We start from the raw sequence: 19,048 nt of genomic DNA, 5'->3' as shown, positions 1-19,048 counted from the left end.
TGACTGAGTGACAACTATGCAAAACTACAAAGGAACAAACAAAACAGGATCATACCTGGAGGAGCTGAGAGAGAGAGAGAAGTGATTAGTGAAGCAGTTTTTTATACCCTGAGCCCAGGTGGCTCCAATCACTAACGACCCTCCTCTGCCTGCAGGAGGAACCGCCCCTGCAATGCAGAGGGGCCGTGACAAAAGGAACAAAATAATATCTCAAATGTGTATTTTCTCAGTTGATGATTTGTCCCTCAATCTTCTCTCACAAAGTGTCAGTTGAAGACTCAACCCAAAGACAAACATTAAACTTTCTCTTCCTACATCAAGACCACTCTAAAGACCCCCAATTAAATCCTAAAACCCTCAGAGAAATGACTACAGCCCCTTATGAGGCTATAACTGACTGCAGTCTCTCTATCGCTGTGATTTTCACATCAGAGAATCACTCTAGTTACACAAGTCTGGTGTAAGAGAATCCCCAACAGTAACTATAAAACTGGTTTGAGAGTCAAGGCATTTTAGAAGCATTTGAGACTTGAAGATTACAACCCAAAACGTGCAGTATCAGGGACAACATCCTGTTTCAGCTGACAATGGCATTCAAATTCAATAACAGAACCTTTAGAGTGAAAATGACTTTAGCAATACAGACTGATCCGCAGAAGAGCAATACCACCAAAGATCAGAGGCACCAAATTATAGGGCAAAAAAAGTGTCATTTTGCACCATGGCAAAAGTAATTTACCTCTCAAGGCCCGAGCTCTAAAGGTGTTAGAATGATCACCAACTCATTTGGGGTAACAAAGTATTCTCAAGTCATTTGGGGTAACAACAAATAAGCAAAAAATAGAAAGGATAGCTTTCTCTCTCTCTGTGTCTTTCTCTCTCTCTGTGTCTTTCTCTCTCTCTGTGTCTTTCTCTCTCTCTGTGTCTTTCTCTCTCTGTGTGTCTTTCTCTCTCTCTCTCTGTGTCTTTCTCTCTCTCTCTGTGTCTTTCTCTCTCTCTCTGAGTGTAGTGCTTTGCTTTTCCCCTATTTTCATCTTGAATCAATGTTTGCTTTCGCATCGGCATGAATAATGCATGGTTAGGAAACTAGCTTAAAGCCGCTCTGTAAATATTTAGTGGTGCGTTCCGTTAGCTGCAGCCTGACCTGAAGCAATCCCTTCACTTCAATTAAATGCAATCGATGTCTCTTGTCTCACGTAAACTACTTCTTCTTCTCATTTCCTCTGAAGGCTTATGTCTTAACATGAATAAAAGCTGACAACAAACAGAGTCCTAGTTTGAGGGAGATCCCTTAAAGATTCCACTGTCTACACCCATGAAATGTTTTGTAGAATAATTAGTGTGCAGCTTTCTTTCTGTTTACAGTTTACTCTCGTTAGTCAGCACCTCTATAAAAAAATCTGGGTGTTCGTCAGCTTATGCCTTTTACTAGACAACACTATCATATAGAATGTTTTTACGTATTATAATGATACATCTGCATTTCCGTATTCATTTGCACATCCTACTGTATTGTGATAGTGATTATTCCTCACACTCACAGACTATAGTCCACTACAACAAAACCATTGCCTTGCTAGGAATCATGGTCTTGCAGATGGACCTTAGGCCCTTATACACTGCTCAAAAAAATAAAGGGAACACTTAAACAACACAATGTAACTCCAAGTCAATCACACTTCTGTGAAATCAAACTGTCCACTTAGGAAGCAACACTGATTGACAATAAATGTAACATGCTGTTGTGCAAATGGAATAGACAAAAGGTGGAAATTATAGGCAATTAGTAAGACACCCCCAAAAAAGGAATGGTTCTGCAGGTGGTGACCACAGACCACTTCTCAGTTCCTATGCTTCCTGGCTGATGTTTTGGTCACTTTTGAATGCTGGCGGTGCTTTCACTCTAGTGGTAGCATGAGACGGAGTCTACAACCCACACAAGTGGCTCAGGTAGTGCAGTTCATCCAGGATGGCACATCAATGCGAGCTGTGGCAAAAAGGTTTGCTGTGTCTGTCAGCGTAGTGTCCAGAGCATGGAGGCGCTACCAGGAGACAGGCCAGTACATCAGGAGACGTGGAGGAGGCCGTAGGAGGGCAACAACCCAGCAGCAGGACCGCTACCTCCGCCTTTGTGCAAGGAGGTGCACTGCCAGAGCCCTGCAAAATGACCTCCAGCAGGCCACAAATGTGCATGTGTCAGCATATGGTCTCACAAGGGGTCTGAGGATCTCATCTCGGTACCTAATGGCAGTCAGGCTACCTCTGGCGAGCACATGGAGGGCTGTGCGGCCCCACAAAGAAATGCCACCCCACACCATGACTGACCCACCGCCAAACCGGTCATGCTGGAGGATGTTGCAGGCAGCAGAACGTTCTCCATGGCGTCTCCAGACTCTGTCACGTCTGTCACATGTGCTCATGTGCTCAGTGTGAACCTGCTTTCATCTGTGAAGAGCACAGGCCATCCTGGGCCATCCTGGATGAACTGCACTACCTGAGCCACTTGTGTGGGTTGTAGACTCCGTCTCATGCTACCACTAGAGTGAAAGCACCGCCAGCATTCAAAAGTGACCAAAACATCAGCCAGGAAGCATAGGAACTGAGAAGTGGTCTGTGGTCACCACCTGCAGAACCATTCCTTTTTTGGGGGTGTCTTACTAATTGCCTATAATTTCCACCTTTTGTCTATTCCATTTGCACAACAGCATGTTAAATTTATTGTCAATCAGTGTTGCTTCCTAAGTGGACAGTTTGATTTCACAGAAGTGTGATTGACTTGGAGTTACATTGTGTTGTTTAAGTGTTCCCTTTATTTTTTTGAGCAGTGTATTACAAAGGCCCTTACATTGCACTTCACAGCAATAATACTCAACAACTCAATCACACACTTTTTTTTTTTAATTCTCAGAACAAATCAATGGTCAGTGATCCTTGGCTCTCTCTCTCTCTCTCTCTCTCATATCGTATAAAGGACCAGACTCCTCTGGACACAGCATTTACTCCTCTTGTACTGCTGCAACTTTTATTTGTCCCCCTACAAAGCGAAACACACAAGTCCTATATCACAGGCTCCATGGCTGGGATCAATAGGCTAGCATTGTGTGGAGACACAGACAAATCAATGCAGCCAGCCCCACCCCCCAGACCAGACCTGCGTGTGGATTGAGGAATAAATCTCGCAGGCGTGATGAATGTAGGAGTTGTTTGGGGCCGGTTAAGTCACTCAACAAACTGTCATAAATCAGAAGAACACTTTTCATGGAGAAGTGGAGTTGATTTTTTTAGGCTGTTTTTCTGTTTGTTTTGACAGTAATTTGTACCTGTCTCATAGTAGATGGGAATGACTGTACAGGCAGTGCAAGTATGTTGCTGTGGGGTTGTATGCTACATGAGTGAGTAGCACTTCCTGGTGATAATGAACAAAACACAGAATTAGCACGCTTGCTGTTCTGAAGCTTTCTTTTTCAAGATGCTTCCAAGCCTAGCCCTCCAAATTTCAGTTATTTTTTAGGATAAATTCATAACTAGGCTGAGCAAGTACAGAGCAAGTTCAGTAGTTATCCTTCTGAGGTCCAGAGTACAGTGCCATATGTGCAGGCAGGCTACTGCCCAGTATGGGGCAGGGTTGAGCGGTTGGAGCTGGTGCTAGGCTGGGTGGTGTTGAGGGTTTGGAGCTGGTACTAGGGCTAGTAGCTGTGCTGGATGGGTAGGTCTGCGCCACAGGCAACATCTTCCACTCCACAACACCCTGGAGTGAGAGAGAGAAATCTATAAGTTCTGCAGTTCTGCATCTCTTTCCTTGACCACAATTACCGGCCAGCATGAATGTGAGGCAAGTTCTAAAAAGATATGTGTCATAGGCAAGCTGCTCCAGCCTCAATGCAAGACAGAGAAAGGTATGGCTTCACTTATTCTACCATGCCAGAAAGTCTATATTTTGGGATTTGCAAGAAAAGAGAGAATACAAAAGTACTGTAATACCGATGTACCAAGTCTGGAACCAATAGGACACTGAACAGGTTCTACCCGCAAGCTATAAAACTTTTTTTAAAGTTAGTTAAATATTTTGTCACTTTAGTCCTAGTTACAGTTGAAGTCGGAAGTTTACAAACACTTAGGTTGGAGTCATTAAAACTCGTTTTTAAACCACTCCACAAATGTATTGTTAACAAACTATAGTTTTGGCAAGTCGGTAAGGACATCTACTTTGTGCATGACACAAGTAATTTTTCAAACAATTGTTTACAGACAGATTATTTCACTTATAAAACACTGTATCACAATTAGAGTTGGTCAGAAGTTTACATACACTAAGTTGACTGTGCCTTTAAGCAGCTTGGAAAATTACAGAAAATGATGTCATTGCTTTAGAAGCTTCTGATAGACTAATTGACATCATTTGAGTCAATTGGAGGTGTACCTGTGGATGTATTTCAAGGCCTACCTTCAAACTCAGTACCTTTTTGCATGACCTCATTGGAAAATCTAAAGAAATCAGCCAAGACCTCAGAAAAGAAATTGTAGACCTCCACAAGTCGGGTTCATCTTTGGGAGCAATTTCCAAATGCCTGAAGGTACCACGTTCATCTGTACAAGCAATAGAACGCAAGTATAAACACCATGGGACCACGCAACCGTCATACTGCTCAGGAAGGAGACGCATTCTGTCTCCTAGAGATGAATGTACTTTGGTGCAAAAAGTGCCTATTAATCCCAAAACAACAGCAAAGCACCTTGTGAAGATGCTGGAGGAAACAGGTACAAAGTAGCTATATCCACAGTAAAAATGAGTCCTAAATCGACATAACCTGAAAGGCCGCTCAGCAAGGAAGAAGCCACTGCTCCAAAACCGCCATAAAAAAGCCAGACTACGGTTTGCAACTGCACATGGGTCGTACTTTTGGAGAAATGTCCTCTGGTCTGATGAAACAAAAATATAACTGTTTGGCCATAATGACCATCATTATGTTTGGAGGAAAAAGGGGGAGGCTTGCAAGCTGAAGAACACCATCCCAACCATGAAGCACGGGGTGGCAGCATCATGTTGTGGGGGTGCGTTGCTGCAGGAGGGGCTGGTGCACTTCACAAACTAGATGGCATCATGGGGTAGGAAAATTATGTGGATATATTGAAGAAATATCTCAAGACATCAGACAGGAAGTTAAAGCTTGGTCGCAAATGGGTGTTCCAAATGGACAATGACCCCAAGCATACTTCCAAAGTTGTGGCAAAATGGCTTAAGGACAAAAAAGTTGAGTTATTGGAGTGGCCATCACAAAGCCCTGACCTTAATCCTATAGAAAATTTGTGGGCAGAACTGAAAAGGCATGTGCGAGCAAGGAGGCCTCCAAACCTGACTCAGTTACACCAGCTCTGTCAGGAGGAATGGGACAAAATTCACCCAACTTATTGTGGGAAGCTTGTGGGAAGACTTCTAACCCACTGGAATTGTGATAGTGAATTTTAAGTGAAATAATCTGTCTGTAAACAGTTGTTGGAAAAATGACTTGTGTCATGCACAAAGTAGATGTCCTAAGTGACTTGCCAAAACTTTAGTGTGTTAAAACCTTTTCTCAATAGGGGGTGCTGTTTGCACTTTGTAAAAATTTCGTTCCCAAATTAAACTGCCTCGTACTCAATTCTTGCTCGTACAATATGCATATTATTATTACTATTGGATAGAAAACACTCTCTAGTTTCTAAAACCGTTTGAATTATATCTGTGAGTAAAACAGAACTCGAGTTGGAGCAATCTTCCTGTCAGCAAGTGAGAAATCTGAAATCAGCCAGGCTGTTCTGAGGTCAGTTTATTAATTTGCATGTCTTCTATTGGTTGAGATGCACTGCATACGCCTTCCCTTGGATGTCAGCAAATAGTGAGAATTGGAATGGAGTTGCTAGGCAGATCTGAGGCCATATAAATGGACTGGGAACGTGGGGTCCAGTCTTTCCTTCAATCGCCATGACGCAAGACAGACCTCAGGATGGTGTTCTAGAAAGCTCCCGTTATAGCCCTTAGATATATCCGGCTCTGATTTTATTCGATATAGGTGTTAAAGACATCATAATGTTGTTATTTTAAACCGAGTTATATCAGTTTATATCAGTATATTGCGATTTTCGGATATTTATTTGTGCTGCGTTCTAGTGAGTTGGGCACGTCTGGGCCACATGGCTTATGTTTACTGCTAATTCCAAAGTTGAAGGCGACAATCTACAACCGAGCAACGATTCTTTTGGACAAAGGACAACTTGCCCAAGATTCTGATGGGAGCTCATCAAAAAGTAAGAACTATTTATGATGTTAATTCGTTGTTCTGTTGAAAAATGTAAAACTCATATTCCGCCATTAATTTCGGTGCGGTCTCGCTTTAACGCACGCTGTATGTCGTAGTAACGTTAATTTAAAAAATCTAACACAGCGGTTGCATTAAGAACTAATGTATCTTTCATTTGCTGTCCAACCTGTATTTTTTAGTCAAGTTTAGGATTAGTTACTGATTAGATTAGGTGCCTCTCCCAAGATTTCTCCCGACATATTGTTGGCAGCTTGGCTACTATTCTCATTGTATAACCACGATTTGTGCCGCTAAATATGCACATTTTCGAACAAACTCTATATGTATTGTGTAATATGATGTTATAGGACTGTCATCTGAAGAAGTTTGAGAAGGTTAGTGAAAAAATGTATATCTTTTGCTGGTTTATTCGTTATCGCTATTGTTGGCTTGAATCAATGCTGTTGTGTGGTTGGCTATTGTAGTAAGCTAATATAATGCTATATTGTGTTTTCGCTGTAAAACACTTAAACAATCTGAAATATTGGCTGGATTCACAAGATCTTTGTCTTTCATTTGCTGTACGCTGTGTATTTTTCATAAATGTTTTATGATGAGTATTTAGGTAATTCACGTTGATCTCTGTAGTTATTCTAGTTGCTTTGGTGAGAGTTGTGATGGTGGCTGCAATGGTAAACTATGATTTATACCTGAAATATGCACATTTTTCTAACAAAACATATGCTATACAATAAATATGTTATCAGACTGTCATCTGATGAAGTTGTTTCTTGGTTAGTGACTATTTATATCTTTATTTGGTCGAAATTGTGATAGCTACCTATGCAGGAAAAAAAAGTTGTGTCTTTTGCTATCGTGGTTAGCTAATAGATTTACATATTGTGTCTTCCCTGTAAAACATTTTAAAAATCAGAAATGATGGCTGGATTCACAAGATGTGTATCTTTCATCTGGTGTCTTGGACTTGTGATTTAATGATATTTAGATGCTAGTATTTACTTGTGACGCTATGCTAGGCTATGCTAGTCAGCTTTTTTACTGATGGGGGTGCTCCCGGATCCGGGATTGTGACCAAGTAGAAGTTATTAACAAGAAATTTGTGGAGTGGTTGAAAAACGAGTTTTAATGACTCCAACCTAAGTGTATGTAAACTTCTGACTTCAACTGTACATATCTACCTCAAGTATAGCATACCCTTGCACCTCAACTTGGTACTGGTACTCTGTGTATATTGCCAAGTTATTGTTACTCATTTTGTATTTGTTATTACTTGTATTATTACGTGTTTCACTTTTCTATTATTTCTCTGTTTTCTATTGCTCTTCATTGTTGGGAAGGGCCCATAAATAAGCATTTCACTTTTAGTCTACACCTATTGTTTACGAAGCAAATTTGATTTGATTTGAATTTGATCAGTGTTTCCCAACTCCGATCCTCGAATACCCCCAACAGTACATCATTTTGTTGTGGCCCCGGACAAGGACACCTTATTCTACTTGTCAACTAATCATTGAGCCCTTGACAAGTAGAATCAGCTGTTTTTGTCCAGGAGTTGGGAAACACTGATCATAGTTTAAAAGTAGTGCACTATGTAGGGAATAGGGTGCCATTTGGGACACAGACTTATTGTATGCACCAGATCATTCTACTTGATTGTGTAACCTTCTGGTAAAGTGGGCGAGATTACCTTAATTCTTGAATGCCGTTTTTAGAAACAAAGGGCCATTTCCCTTTGTGCTTTGTTGTTGTTGTTATTTTTTCTTCCGTGGAATGATGGATGCACTTCTCTTCTAATACAAGAAAGGTATACATTTTTAAAGCCCATGAACCTCCCTTTGAAATAGGGACAATCCACAAAATGGATGAAAGAAAGGGTGCTCTAACCCTGACCGGCAGCTCTCTCTCTTATGGCTCCAGGTGCTGAATTAATAAGCAGTTCAGAGAGTCCTGAAATAGCTGAGCAGCTGAGGAGAGATCAAATGGGCCTAGTCAGAAGTCAGGGGACAACACATTCCTACTGAGTAGTGGAGAAACACCACTATAGCTCCAAACTCATAAGGGCTGGCCTGTCAGAATACAAAACAACAGACAGGAAGAAAAGCAAAAGACCATCATCCTCTACTGCCAGCCACCAACTGCAATCTTAAAGAGACACTATATGATCACAATCAGTTGAACTGTAACCAGCAGTGGTGTAAAGTAAGTGTTTTTTGGGGTGATCTGTACTTTACTTAAGTATTTACAGTGCCTTCAGAAATTATTCATACTTATTGCACATTTTGTGTTACTGCCTACATTCAAAATAAAATGTATTAAAAAAGCATTTCCTCACCCACCACAATACCCCACAATGACAAAGGGAAAACATGCTTTTAGAAAATGTTGCACATTAATTTAAAAAGAAATACAGAAGTATCTAATTTACATAAGTATTCACACCCCTAAGTCAATACATGTTAGAATCACCTTTGGCAGCGATTACAGCTGTGAGTCTTTCTGGGTAAATCTCTAAGGATGCAGTGTTTTTAAAGTATATTAAAGTATCTTTACTTTTAAATAAAGGTCCAATGCAGCCGTAATTATCTGAATCATTTCTGAGTAACAATTTAAGTACCTTACTGTGATTGTTTTCAGTAAACATGGTCAAAAAGAAACAAAAATTGCTTCTTAGCAAAGAGCAATTTCTCAAGCAATAATTTTGCTAGGATTGTCTGAGTGGGGAAGGGAAAACTGAAAATTAGCTGTTATTGGCAGAGAGTTTTGAAACTGTCTTTCTTACTGGTCTAACTAATGTCACCAACCAAAACAGGCTGAAATTACAGGCGGTCTTTTCAAACAGCTCATACAGTAAAAGGCCGTTATCATAATTTTCACAGTTTCACAGTATCATTCCAACTTCATAGTGTGGAAATGTACTGTATATAAAACACAGAAATCAACATTTTGACTGCACTGGGCCTTTAAGTATGACAATTGAGTACTTTTTCCACCACTGATTAGCCTAACAGTAATATAAGAAAAAACAGCTAGTGAACTGAGAGTGCTGCTATACAAACTTTTTAAGACTGGAATGCTTTCATACAACAGCATACCTGCAGTGAACAAATCTTGTGAATCTGTGGCATTTAGGACTGTCTCCTTCAGTTCTGTCATACCAATAAATGTTCTGATGTTATTCTGCTCTCACAAAGGAGGCTCCTCTGCTCAGACATATTCTCAGCTATTAAAGCTTTTCTTGCACTACAAAATGTTGCCAACTCTGCAATGTTTGTACCATTTTACTTTCCAACGGGGAAAAAGGCATAAAACAAAAACATGACACTTTCTCTATCTGTGCTTCAATTTGAGATGTTTTCCTTATTTTTTAATTGCAATGCTCCTACCTGTGTGAGTCGTTGAAATCCCAGGACTTTGTCTTTTAATTCCATGATCAGATTTTTCATGCTGTGTATAATACTTGAATACTGATATAGTGACACATACAACTGGGCAGTTTTACAGTGTAAGTGACGTTTCTGATTTGTATCTGACAAGTTCATAGGGACAAACCATAGATTGTAACTTAACTCAATAAATCTGAGCAAGGAGTACAATAGAATAGGGAAACAAAATATCCATGAGATTTATTGAATGGCAACAAATTAGTATAGATTTTCTAAACCAGAGAACGGGCTGTACTGTGACATTTTACCTTTTTGCAAAAACGTGCCAGGATGGAGTTTTCAGGCTAATAATGGGCTGCCCTATGAATAGAATGAAAATCAATAAAGATATGACCAAACAAAATAAATGACCTAAGGCTCAATGGCCTCTGTAGTTCATGTTCTCTCTTTAGAAATAAAAGGTAACATTAAATCAGATATAATTCATAAAGGGTGGCTGGTCGATGGCTTGTTTGTGAGAGGGTTAAATGTTTTTACGCAGGTTGTTTCTTCCCTCAACAGACGAACGGTTTAATGATCTCTCTCTCTCAATTCAATTCAATTCAATTCAAGGGGCTTTATTGGCATGGGAAACATGTGTTAACATTGCCAAAGCAAGTGAGGTAGATATTATACAAAAGTGAAATAAACAATACAAATTAACAGTAAACATTACACATACAGAAGTTTCAAAACAATAAAGACATTACAAATGTTATATTATATATATACAGTGTTGTAACAATGTACAAATGGTTAAAGCACACAAGTTAAAATAAATAAGCATAAATATGGGTTGTATTTACAATGGTGTTTGTTCTTCACTGGTTGCCCTTTTCTTGTGGCAACAGGTCACAAATCTTGCTGCTGTGATGGCACACTGTGGAATTTCTCCCAGTAGATATGGGAGTTTATCAAAATTGGATTTGTTTTCAAATTCTTTGTGGATCTGTGTAATCTGAGGGAAATATGTCTCTCTAATATGGTCATACATTGGGCAGGAGGTTAGGAAGTGCAGCTCAGTTTCCACCTCATTTTGTGGGCAGTGTGCACATAGCCTGTCTTCTCTTGAGAGCCATGTCTGCCTACGGCGGCCTTTCTCAATAGCAAGGCTATGCTCACTGAGTCTGTACATAGTCAAAGCTTTCCTTAAGTTTGGGTCAGTCACAGTGGTCAGGTATTCTGCCACTGTGTACTCTCTGTTTAGGGCCAAATAGCATTCTAGTTTGCTCTGTTTTTTTGTTAATTCTTTCCAATGTGTCAAGTAATTATCTTTTTGTTTTCTCATGATTTGGTTGGGTCTAATTGTGCTGTTGTCCTGGGGCTCTGTGGGGTGTGTTTGTGTTTGTGAACAGAGCCCTAGGACCAGCTTGCTTAGGGGACTCTTCTCCAGGTTCATCTCTCTGTAGGTGATGGCTTTGTTATGGAAGGTTTGGGAATCGCTTCCTTTTAGGTGGTTGTAGAATTTAACGGCTCTTTTCTGGATTTTGATAATTAGTGGGTATCGGCCTAATTCTGCTCTGCATGCATTATTTGGTGTTCTACGTTGTACACGGAGGATATTTTTGCAGAATTCTGCATGCAGAGTCTCAATTTGGTGTTTGTCCCATTTTGTGAAATCTTGGTTGGTGAGCGGACCCCAGACCTCACAACCATAAAGGGCAATGGGCTCTATGACTGATTCAAGTATTTTTAGCCAGATCCTAATTGGTATGTTGAAATTTATGTTCCTTTTGATGGCATAGAAGGCCCTTCTTGCCTTGTCTCTCAGATCGTTCACAGCTTTGTGGAAGTTACCTGTGGTGCTGATGTTTAGGCCGAGGTATGTATAGTTTTTTGTGTGCTCTAGGGCAACGGTGTCTAGATGGAATTTGTGGTCCTGGTGACTGGACCTTTTTTGGAACACCATTATTTTGGTCTTACTGAGATTTACTGTCAGGGCCCAGGTCTGACAGAATCTGTGCAGAAGATCTAGGTGCTGCTGTAGGCCCTCCTTGGTTGGTGACAGAAGCACCAGATCATCAGCAAACAGTAGACATTTGACTTTGGATTCTAGTAGGGTGAGACCGGGTGCTGCAGACTGTTCTAGTGCCCGCGCCAATTCGTTGATATATATGTTGAAGAGGGTGGGGCTTAAGCTGCATCCCTGTCTCACCCCACGACCCTGTGTGAAGAAATGTGTGTGTTTTTTGCCAATTTTAACCGCACACTTGTTGTTTGTGTACATGGATTTTATAATGTCGTATGTTTTACCCCCAACACCACTTTCCATCAATTTGTATAGCAGACCCTCATGCCAAATTGAGTCGAAGGCTTTTTTTGAAATCAACAAAGCATGAGAAGACTTTGCCTTTGTTTTGGTTTGTTTGGTTGTCAATTAGGGTGTGTAGGGTGAATACATGGTCTGTTGTACGGTAATCTCTCTCTATCTCTCTCTCTCTCTCTCTCTCTCTCTCTGTCTCTGTCTCTGTCTCTGTCTCTGTCTCTGTCTCTGGTGATGATATCATTGAGTTTACCTTGATCTACTGTATTTGTGAAAGTTCACAAGCCCACGATTAAAACTTAAATTACGCAGAAAACCGGGCCCTTTTCCTACTTCAATGGAACCCCCTATATCCATCATCGCGACCATCGCCATCAGTCCATCCATTCCATCCCACTCTCGCGTCCCGCTTATGACATGAAAGGGTGAAATGTATTTTCTGTTCCTGATCAGATCAAGAAAACCTTTAATCTTGTTAAGCATCAGCTCTGAGGCATGCTATTGCAATGTCCGCTACATTTCTCATCAACAAGCAGTCTGATTCTACTGCAGTTAGTGCCACAGTCAGTGCAATGTTGTTCTGTTAGAATCATAACTCGAAAGTTCTATCATGTCCCCAAGCAGCATTTTACAACCCATCCTTTCCTCCAAGACTTCAGTGCCTTCCAACCAGTAGTTAAAAAAGTATCTTTAACTCACTATCGATACACACACACGCACATACACACTCTGCCCAAGGTTTAGCCACTAAGCTTCTACTATCTCTGTCAAACAGCCACCAACTGCTTGATTGGGCTTCCTGATGGTCATGTTTCTAAGGGCAATGTTTAAGATGAATGCCTTTTTGGGCCCAACTAGTCACTGTAGAAACACAATACACCCCTCTTCTCATCTCAACAATGCACAGCTTGACTCCAATTCCTTACACTATTTTTTTCCTAGAAATACAATTTTTAAAGGCGCAGCGCAGTCAAAAATGTGATTTCCTGTGTTTTTTATTTAAGTGTAAGAGATGTTTGAAAAGACCGCCCGAAATTTCAGCCTGTTTTGGTGTGATGGAGTTTTGGCCTGCCTGGTGACAACACAAGGTGGTATAAGTTAATAAACCAATAACAAAGAGCGTTTCAAACCTCTCTGCCAATAACAGCTAGTTTTCAGGTTGCATATTCATGCTATTAGGCTAGTCCAATTAGGCACATCACTCAGATCACTCCCAGACAGTCCTAGCAAAAACATTTATTGAGAAATTGCTCTTTGCTAAGAAGCATTTTTTTGTTTCTGTTTTTATATTTTAATTGAAAGCAATCACAATTGATATTGAGATAAAAACGGTTGCATTGGACCTTTAAAGACAACTGGTCATGTACTGAAAGAGTGTGAGGAGGAATATCTACTGTACAGCCTAAGGCAGTGGTATTCAAAGTCGGCGTCACAACCACAGGGAACTGCAGTGGGGTCACCAAAATATGTTTAAAAAAAATACAAATTTGAAGGGGAGTACAGATTATTGTATGGGACAAATGTTTTTGAGAAAGATCATTTAAAAAATACAATTTCATTGAGTAAATGTAATTATTGGTTTCTTTTCATTTTGATAAGAGATTAAATGTATTGAATTTAAGGTGCTTTGTTGATATAAAATTGAAATGAACCGATTTTAAGGTTGTGTCATTATATTTGGAGTGGGGTGGAGTCATGAGAAAAAAATGGGATCCCCAGAAATCAAATCAAATCAAATTTATTTATAAAGCTCTTCTTACATCAGCTGATATCTAAACGTGCTGTACATAAACCCATCCTAAAACCCCAAACAGCAAGCAATGCAGGTGTAGAAGCACGGTGGCTAGGAAAAACTCCCTTGAAAGGCCAGAACCTAGGAAGAAACCTAGAGAGGAACTAGGCTATGAGGGGTGGCCAGTCCTCTTCTGACTGTGCCGGGTGGAGATTATAACAGAACATGGCCAAGATGTTCAAATGTTCATAGATGAACAGCAGGGTCAAATAATAATAATCACAGTGGTTGTCGAGGGTGCAACAGGTCAGCACCACAGGAGTAAATGTCAGTTGGCTTTTCATAGCCGATCATTAAGAGTATCTCTACCGCTCCTGCTATCTCTAGAGAGTTGAAAACAGCAGGTCTGGGACAGGTAGCACGTCCGGTGAACAGGTCAGGGTTCCATAGCCGCAGGCAGAACAGTTGAAACTGGAGCAGTAGCATGGCCAGGTGGACTGGGGACAGCAAGAAGTCATCAGGCCAGGTAATCCTGAGGCATGGTCCTAGGGCTCAGGTCCTAAGAAAGAAAGAAAGAAAGAAAGAAAGAAAGAAAGAAAGAAAGAAAGAAAGAAAGAAAGAAAGAAAGAAAGAAAGAAAGAAAGAAAGAAAGAAAGGAGAGAGAGAGAGCATACTTAAATTCACACAGGACACCAGATAAGACAGGAGAAATACCTCCGATATAACAGACTGACCCTAGCCCCCCGACACATAAACTACTGCAGCATAAATACTGGAGGCTGAGACAGGAGGGGTCGGGACACTGTGGCCCCATCTGACAATACCCCCGGACAGGGCCAAACAGGCAGGATATAACCCCACCCACTTTGCCGAACCACAGCCCCCACACAACTAGAGGGATATCTTCAACCACCAACTTACCATCCTGAGACAGGGCCGAGTATAGCCCACAAAGGTCTCCGCCACGGCACAACCCAAGGGGGGGCGCCAACCCAGACAGAAAGATCACGTCAGTGACTCAACCCACTCAAGTGACGCACCCCTCCTAGGGACGGCATGTAAGCCAGTGACTCAGCCCCTGTAATAGGGTTAGAGGCAGAGAATCCCAGTGGAGAGAGGGGAACCGGCCAGGCAGAGACAGCAAGGGTGGTTCGTTGCTCCAGTGCCTTTCCGTTCACCTTCACACTCCTGGGCCAAACTACACTCAATCATAGGACCTACTGAAGAGATGAGTCTTCAATAAAGACTTAAAGGTCGAGACCGAGTCTGCGTCTCTCACATGGGTAGGCAGACCATTCCATAAAAATGGAGCTCTATAGGAGAAAGCCCTGCCTCCAGCTGTTTGCTTAGAAATTCTAGGGACAGTTAGGATGCCTGCGTCTTGTGACCGTAGCGTACGTGTAGGTATGTACGGCAGGACCAAATCGGAAAGATAGGTAGGAACAAGCCCATGTAATGCTTTGTAGGTTAGCAGTAAAACCTTGAAATCAGCCCTTGCCTTAACAGGAAGCCAGTGTAGAGAGGCTAGCACTGGAGTAATATGATCAAATATTTTGGTTCTAGTCTAGATTCTAGCAGCCGTGTTTAGCACTAACTGAAGTTTATTTAGTGCTTTATCCAGGTAGCCGGAAAGTAGAGCATTGCAGTAGTCTAACCTAGAAGTGACAAAAGCATGGATTAATTTTTCTGCATCATTTTTGGACAGAAAGTTGCTGATTTTTGCAATGTTACGTAGATGGAAAAAAGCTGTCCTTGAAACAGTCTTGATATGTTCGTCAAAAGAGAGATCAGGGTCCAGAGTAACGCCGAGGTCCTTCACAGTTTTATTTAAGACGACTGTATCAAGATTTATTGTCAGATTCAACAGAAGATCTCTTTGTTTCTTGGGACCTAGAATAAGCTTCTCTGTTTAAAAGTAGAACATTTGCAGCCATCCACTTCCTTATGGCTGAAACACAGGCTTCCAGCGAAGGCAATTTTGGGGCTTCACCATGTTTCATCGAAATGTACAGCTGTGTGTCATCCACATAGCAGTGAAAGTTAACATTATGTTTCCGAATGACTTCACCAAGAGGTAAAATATATAGTGAAAACAATAGTGGTCCTAAAACAGAACCTTGAGCAACACCGAAATTTACAGTTGATTTGTCAGAGAACAAACCATCCACAGAGACAAACTGATATCCTTCCGACAGATAAGGTCTAAACCAGGCCAGAACTTGTCCGTGTAGACCAATTTGGGTTTCCAATCTCTCCAAAAGAATGTGGTGATCGATGGTATCAAAAGCAGTACTAAGGTCTAGCATCACGGGGACAGATGCAGAGCCTCGGTCTGACGCCATTAAAAGGTCATTTATCACCTTCACAAGTGCAGTCTCAGTGCTATGATGGGGTCTAAAACCAGACTGAAGCGTTTCGTATACAGTACATTGTTTGTCTTCAGGAAGGCAGTGAGTTGCTGCACAACAGCTTTTTCTAAAATTTTGGAGAGGAATGGGAGATTCGATATAGGTCGATAGTTTTATATTTTCTGGGTCATGGTTTGGCTTTTTCAAGAGAGGCTTTATTACTGCCGCTTTAAGTGAGTTTGGTACACATCCGGTGGATAGAGAGCTGTGTATTATGTTCAACATAGGAGGGCCAAGCACAGGAAGCAGCTCTTTCAGTAGTTTCGTTAGAATAGGGTCCAGTATGCAGCTTGAAGGTTTAGAGTCCATGATTATTTTCATCATTGTGTCACGAGATATAGTACTAAAACACTTGAGTGTCTCCCTTGATCCTAGGTCCTGGCAGAGTTGTGCAGACTCAGGACAACTGAGCTTTGGAGGAATACGCAGATTTAAAGAGGAGTCCGTAATTTGCTTTCTAATGATCATGATCTTTTCCTCAAAGAAGTTTCATGAATTTATCACTGCTGAAGTGAAAGCCATCCTCTCTTGGGGAATGCTGCTTTTTAGTTAGCATTAATAATACATTTTGAATTGTTCTTATTTTCCTCAATTAAGTTGGAAAAATAGGATGATCAAGCGGCAGTGAGGTCTCTTCAATACTGCACGGTACTGTCTTTCCAAGCTAGTCGGAAGACTTCCAGTATGGTGTGGCGCCATTTCCGTTCCAAGTTTCTGGAAGCTTGCTTCAGAGCTCGGGTATTTTCTGTTTACCAGGGAGCTAGTTTCTTATGACAAACTTTTTTTGCTTTTAGGGGTGCGACTGCATCTAGGGTATTGCGCAAGGTTAAATTGAGTTCCTCAGTTAGGTGGTTAACTGATTTTTGTACTCTGACATCCTTGGGTAGGCGGAGGGAGTCTGGAAGGGCATCTAGGAATCTTTGGGTTGTCCGAGAATTTTTAGCATGACTTTTGATGATCCTTGGTTTGGGTCTGAGCAGATAATTTTTTGCGATTGCAAACGTAATAAAACAGTGGTCCGATAGTCCAGGATTATGAGGAAAAACATTAAGATCCACAACATTTATTCCACGGGACAAAACTAGGTCCAGAGTATGACTGTGGCAGTGAGTAGGTCCGGAGACATGTTGGACAAAACCCACTGAGTCGATGACGTAAAGTTGTCAGGTAGCAAAATAAGGTTAGCAACAAAACGCACAGCAGCATGTAAACAAGTCTACAAGTTGTGACCGGAAATGATGTGAAAGAGGTATCACCGGATATCATTGCTATATTACAGTTACTGTGTAAGGGCGGCAGGTAGCCTAGCGGTTAGAGTGTTCTGCTGAAAAAGTTTGAATACCACTGGTCTAAGGTGTCTTCAATCCATAGGTGTACAGGACATTCTAATCTAAGCCATCAGTAAACAACAACAATGCCGAGTCTTAAAGTTCTAAGGACACCTTGGTTACACAAGCAAAGCCCCCTTTGATCATGTCATAAGTCTGGCCTGACATTTCTTCAACTCTGCTTGGTCATTTCTCAGCCTCAAGGACCCAGTTTTCATTTGGTCTGTCTGGCTCCGCCTGCTTCTGACAAGACCTGTTTTATGCCCTTCATAACTCCAGATCCTCCCAGTGACCCACCCAGGGTTCTATAACCGTCTGTCTAGTCATAATGTCCACCATGGAGACGGGAGGTTTTATCAGGACAAGCAGCCAATCATACTTCAATCGAGGACAGGCTTAACTGAATAAAAAAACAAAGACAGAATGCAATATGAAATATTATTAAATAGTTTGTGGAATGGCCTTGTCTCAGAGGGAAGATCCTCAGAGCCAGATGATGTGATGGCAGGTAGCCCTATGCGGGGATGCTGGCATCAAAACCTGCTGGGGAAAGAGCTCCAATGACGGGTCTTAAAGGGGCAATCAGCAGTTGCTGCAACCATTTTTTTACTTATAAATTAATGATATGTACCCATTGATTCCGGAAAAAATATAACTTATAAATGCCTCATGAGCTTAGTTCAACTGTCGCACCTCATCAGAACTTAAAATATAAGCTTATTTTACTCCAATTGTTTGTAAACAAAGCAAATGTAAAGAAACGCTATATAGCCTCAAAACATGGTTAAAATGATCATTTTGATATCATGGATGGTCAGTCCTTGCATCCATATCTCTGGCTATGAATTTGAGAGTGGTTATATTTCTAAAGCCCTATCCCTCAGCCTTTTACTGATACGTTTGTCTTCATTCCCACTATGCCCGTACAATAGGAAACAAAAGTTAATTATGTTATGCTTACTGGATTAAGTTAAATGAGCATCAGACCAGCCTTCCTGGTTTAACTTTTATAAACTATATAGTTAATGCACCACCTAGTCGGCGCCTAGTCCAGTGCTCTCACACAACAACTATGACTGCGTCCCAAATAGCACCCTATTACCTATATAGTTCATTACTCTTTACCAGGGCCCATAAAAAGTACTGCACTGTATAGAGAATATAGTGCCATTTGGGAGGTATCCTATGAGATGTGTGGCTTTTGGAGCTGTTGCAGCCAGGTCTTGTAAAACCAATATTTTCTGGCGCCTCCATCCGTCAGCTAAAAAACATATTTTACTTTACAGACAGACTGGAGGAGAATACTTTAACATTGCAGGGTTGTTCTATTCTTTTCCTTCTGTCTTTTCTCCTCCAGTCTGTCTGCAAGCTACCCTCTGTGTTTTAGCCTGGCCAACCTGATGTCGAGTCGTAATGTGGTACTGAAGAGCAGCAGTTTGACGTGGGGAGGTGGAAAGGGGTCAGTCTATCAGTAATGACCTGAAACAGCTACTTCAACTAAATGACCTAAACACATTCTGAGCTGCTCTGAGAACTGCCCTTGTCAGTGTACATTTGCACTGACTTTTTTTCTCCTCCTTGGGATAAATTGGCAGC

Source organism: Salvelinus namaycush, chromosome 28 (assembly GCF_016432855.1).
Source record: "Salvelinus namaycush isolate Seneca chromosome 28, SaNama_1.0, whole genome shotgun sequence".
Classification (NCBI taxonomy): domain Eukaryota; kingdom Metazoa; phylum Chordata; class Actinopteri; order Salmoniformes; family Salmonidae; genus Salvelinus; species Salvelinus namaycush.
This window is presented reverse-complemented; position numbering follows the sequence as displayed.